We start from the raw sequence: 6,051 nt of genomic DNA on the forward strand, positions 1-6,051 counted from the left end.
GTATCTGTCACTACAGTAGCGAAATGTGATTGTTTCAGTTAGTGGAATAGTTTCATTTTTAAAGTGAAAGTATTTGACATGAGTGTTTTTGTTTCACTTTTGACACGTAATACTTAAATAGTGGAGGAGATATTATGTTGCCGTGTGCTCGAACTCTGCAAGAAGTTAATAATTTTTTTTGACTAAAACACAACTAACACAACTAGAACCCTAAGTAAGGCATGTGTAAAATTTGAATGAAATTGGTTGCGTAGTTCTCGAGTCTTAGGGATTCACACAGACAGACAGACAGACAGACAGACACACATTCTCATTTTTATATATATAGATGAGGAAAAAAAATATATTATTGTTCTCAATGGTACATATTTCTGACCAGTTAATATACTGATCAGAGATATGATAAACTCAGGTGTGGCGGCGTGCTAAGAAGTTTTCTTCTTAACCACATGGTTCCAGGCTCAGTCCTACTGTGTGACACCTTGGGCAAGTACCTTCTGCTATAACCTCAGACCAATCTTGTGATTGGATGTGATGGAGAGAAACTGAAAGAAACCTGTTGTATGTATGTGTGTTTGTGTGTGTGTGTGCTTTTGTGTATGTGTTTGCCCAACCCCCACTCATGCTTGACAATTGGTTTTGGTTTGTGAATGTCTCTGTAATTTAGCAGTTTGGCAAAAGAAACTAATAGAATAAGGTTCAGACTTATTAAAAAAATAATAAATACTGGGGGCAATTTGTTTAACTAAAACGCTTGAAGCTGGTGCTCCAGCATGGCCACAGTCCAGTGACTGAAACAAATAAAAGATAAAAGAAACTCTAATTTATCCCGATTTACCACTGGTCTAATAAAGGGTTTTAAATATCTAAGAGCATTAAAAAATGCTTTCATTTCAGACTTTAGTTGTTCATAAATTCTTAATGAGATTGCTTTTAAATTGATTATTCTGATAAAATATTTATACACTTTAAATATTTTTACAACATTTTAAGGTGTTAGTTTTTAATTAAGTAGAAATTTCAGATATTTTTTCTAGTATAAATGTTAGATTGCACTACTTCAATGAAAAGGGATTGGTTTTTATTCTAGAATTATTTTATAAAAGCTAACAATTTAACTGAAGTGACTTCAACAGACTTAAGAGAAATTAATTTCAACTTACTTGGGAAATTAATCAATATGAACCATGTCTGAAATCCTTCAAAATATAGGCTAGATTTTTAACTCTTAAAATATTCTTATATCTCTTTTTTAGTATATTTGATATATAATGTTATACATTAGATAACTGAAATAATAATTTATATATAAATAATTAGATTCTCAAAAAGCCCCCATCAGTTTAACACCATAACCTGTTCCTTGGGTGTCTTTAATGAAATACACTCTGTTGCATAATTTGGTTCAGATCTCTGGTCTGAAGATAACTTCCATTCATCAGTTTCAGAGATCCTGAAAAGGTAATAGTTGCTTCTCTTTCCTCCCTGACTAAGCAATGCAATAAATATATAAGTGCCACTCACATACAAGCAAACTCTTTTACTCTTTTACTTGTTTCAGTCATTTGACTGTGGCCATGCTGGAGCACCGCCTTTAGTCGAGCATATCGACCCCGGGACTTATTCTTTGTAAACCTAGTACTTATTCTATCGGTCTCTTTTTGTCGAACCGCTAAGTGACGGGGGACATAAACACACCAGTATCGGTTGTCAAGCAATGCTAGGGGGACAAACACAGACACACACACACACACATACATATATATATATATACATATATACGACGGGATTCTTTCAGTTTCTGTCTACCAAATCCACTCACAAGGCTTTGATCGGCCCGAGGCTATAGTAGAAGACACTTGCCCAAGATGCCACGCAGTGGGACTGAACCCGGAACCATGTGGTCGGTAAGCAAGCTACTTACTACACAGCTACTCCTCCGCCTGATTAAATTTCTTTTCTAAAAATTTGTAACCTTGTACCCAAGTAAGAAATGTTTGAAGAAAGTAATAAACAGCCTGAGAGTTGTTGAAATGATGTGCGGTTGATTGATTTACTATCTATTTAAGAAGTTTTTTTAATCATCTTCTTTTATTCTTTAATCAATAAAAGTATTTAAAAAATAAAATGAATGAGGAATAACTTATGTTCTAAATTCATTATCATAGTCATCCTCTTGTAAGATTCAATAAAATGTTTATTTAGTTTGAGATGTGCCAAAATTTTAACTATATTTGATATTTAATGTTATACATTAGATCAGGGGTTTTCAAACTTTTTGACTTGCGGACCCTTTATATTTCAGGCTTTACCTTATGAAATTTATACATAAATATTTGCTTAAAATAACATATATTTTTACATTTATTTATTTAACAGTATTTAACAAATAGGTTTATTGTCAATTAAAAGATTTCGATTAAAAAACATATATAAAATCAAATTGCCCATAAAAAGTATTTGCTGTCTACGGACCCCCTGTCTTGTTCCGCAGACCACAGTTTGAAAACCCCTGCATTAGATGACTGAAATTATAATAATTTATACATAAATAATTAGATATTTTTTCCCTAAAACTTTAATCTCTTCTCTCTCAACCTCCATAATTGTCTCACTTACACTTAACCCATTATTCAATCATTTGTATCTAGAGCTTCAAATTCTGCAATTCTCTCTTGTTTATATTTTTCTCAATGGTAAATAATGAGTGCTGCCCCACTTCTTCATAGTGTTTTTTTTTAATTTAACAATAAAAGTCTTGATTACACTGTTACCTCATATTTAAAGTATTTTATCTTTTTATTCTGCAGCTCAATGCTCTCTACTCACAGACAATACACAACTAAAATCCTTATACTGAGACTCAAAATCCCCGGTGTCATTTAATAACAACTATTTATCTATAAACATAACCAAGAATCTATCTTCAAGGCCAGAAAATACTTCAGCTGTAAACAGTTTTCAGCCTTCTTTCTAAAAGGCTCATGTTTACCACCCATTAATTATTTACTGTAAGTTGTTATGAAGCTCAGATACTGTAATAGCTGAGCACCTTCTCAAGCATCATCTGATACCTGAGTGAGGAAGGACACTAACAAAGTTAAAAGCCGTTTATATGTATATTGTTCAAAATTGTACAAAAAACAAGACAGAAACAGTGAGGGAAAACAAACAAGATGTATTAGTTTGATGCTCAAGAAAAATGGAAAAGATTTTGATGTTTTGTGCCTATGCTCTTCTACTGAAAAGGAATAAGGAGAGAAAACAGATGGAGAGAGGGGAAAAAACAGGAGAGAAAAAAACTTATCTGGGTTAACGTGTATGCACACACATACACATACACACACACACATACACACACACACACACACACACACACACGTGTATTACTGTACAATATTTGGAGGTGGTCCTATTAAAATTCATCTATATTCTATACATCTGTTTATAACAAAGGAGAAAAGCTTAAAGTGTTTCCATGGCTGAACAGTGAAAGTTTTAGGAAATGTTACACAAGCCTTAATATCTATTAATAATTATTTAACATTAGTTGAAATCAATCATTGGGAAATGTATAATACCACATAGATGTGATTAAGAATCATTTTTGTGTGTGATGTTTACTAATGAATCATTAATATCTTCTTTTTGCTTAAACACTATTACTTCATGCTCATCATGCTGTAGGTCAAGGTACCAAAATATCAGCAATGTATTTTTAGTGCTGTAGTAAAACTTTCACTAGTGGCTTATTAAGTCCAAATGAGTTCCACATGTCCTTTAACCTCAGAGTTAGAGTTGATGTATGAGGTGGAATGAGATATCATTGTGGTAAGCCCCTCGATTCTGCAGATCTTCATGGAATATATTATTTGAATGCAAATTGCATAGGTCACCATATGATTAACCAAGCTTTAGTTAAAGTAAAGATCTCAATTCTAAAGCCAATGGGAATGTACATGGATACTGAATTCACATTTTGCTCTTAAGTTTGAGGCAAATGGCTTTTATAGAAGGCCCCTGTTTGTGCTTCATTTGTTCCCTTACACATCCTTAATGCTGCTGTGAAGGTGGGATGACTGCATCCAATTCAGATTTTCAACCTGTGGCGTCTGAAAGTTTTGGGAATGAAGGGCCATTGACAAAAAAGGCTTTTAACTTTGTTGGTGTCCTCCTTCACTCATGTATCAGATGATGCTTGAGCAGGTGCTCAGCAATTTCAGCACCATAATGACCCTCAGTCACACCATGAGTGTTTTGGGGTGGCTCAAAAGTTTTTGGAGATGAATACTGATTTTCCTTAGTGTAAAATATAACTGAATGGCATATGCATGTGATTAGACTAGCCTCAGTAAAAGTCCATCATTCCTGTACAATTTTGATTGCACAGGGATGATGGATTCACATTTTCCTTATTTTCTTGCTGTTTACTTTAGCATATGCCCTTGCCTTCGTAGGATTTTTGAGCGAGATCGTTGCCAGTGCCCCTGGACTGGCTCTTGTGCGGGTGGCACATAAAATACACCATTTTGAGCGTGGCCATTGCCAGTACCGCCTGACTGGCCTTCGTGCTGGTGGCACATAAAAGCACCCACTACACTCTCTGAGTGGTTGGCGTTAGGAAGGGCATCCATCTGTAGAAACTCTGCCAAATCAGATTGGAGGCTGGTGTTGCCATCCGGTTTCACCAGACCTCAGTCAAATCGTCCAACCCATGCTAGCATGGAAAGTGGACGTTGAACGATGATGATGATGATGATTATTGTAAGTAAATATGTAATGTTAGAAACAAATTCCATATACATGCTTGTTTTTGTTGTTGTTTATTCCAGGTTAGCTCTGACTGAGCAGACCCACTGTCAAAGCCAATCCATTCACTTGTATATTAGGGACATTATCCAGTGTATTCTTCCATTTTCAACATGTTGGGTTATAATTTCAGAGAGATTTGACTTCTGCTTGATGCATATTAAATGACCTTATGCAGGATCACACTTTTCTGTGTGTGGAGTGGGGTGTGTATGTATGTATATATACATGTATGTGCATATAATACACACACACGTACATACATGTACACAACAGGCTTCTTTCAGATTCCAGCAACCAAATCTACTCACAAGGCTTTGATTGGCTTGGGGGTTATAGTAGAAAACACTTCCCCAAGGTGGCATGCAATGTGACTGAACCCAAAACTACATAAGTAGGAAGTGAATTTTCAACTACACAGCCATGCCTAAAAGATATACTTGCTTTATTGCTTACATGGACAGGCATGACTGTGTGGTAAGAAGCTTACTTCTCAACCACGTGGTTCCAGGTTCAGTCCCATTGTGTGGCACCTTGAGAAAGTGTCTTCTACTCTTGTCTCAGGCTGACCAAAGACTTGTGAATGGATTTGGTAGGCGGAAACTGAAATATATGTGTGTGTGTGTGTGTATTTATGTATGTGTGCCTTTGTGTTTGTCTCCCTCTACCACTGGACAACCTATGTTGCTGTGTTTGTCCCCATAATTAGCGGTTCAGCAGAAGAGATCAACGGAATAAGTACCAGGCTTTAAATAAAAGTTCTGGTGTCAATTTATTCAGCTAAAACCCTTCAAGGCAGTGCCATAGCATGACCGCAGTCTATTAACTGAAACAAGTAAAATATATATACACACACACACACATAATTACACACACATAATTACACACACATATATACATATATATACACATGCACATATATCCGTACATACATATATACCCACACACACACATATATAAATCAACATTTGTATTTAAATGTACATTAAAAAAAATATTCCAGCAATGAGTGTTCAGTTTTTCAATCAACCAAACCATCAGCTCATTCAGTAAGCATACAAGATAGCTGAATATTCCATAAACGTGTGTGTTCTTAACATCAGTAAAATTAGTGTGTCACAGTGTGTGTCGAAGTTGGACCTTTGTATTACAGGTACAATCACTCAATCTGGCTTTCACACAATTTCTGTCAACCCAGTTTCACTCAAGGCTTGGATCAACCCAAGGTAATGAGTAAAAAGC

This window comes from Octopus bimaculoides, chromosome 3 (genome assembly GCF_001194135.2).
Source record: "Octopus bimaculoides isolate UCB-OBI-ISO-001 chromosome 3, ASM119413v2, whole genome shotgun sequence".
NCBI classification, from domain to species: Eukaryota; Metazoa; Mollusca; class Cephalopoda; order Octopoda; family Octopodidae; genus Octopus; species Octopus bimaculoides.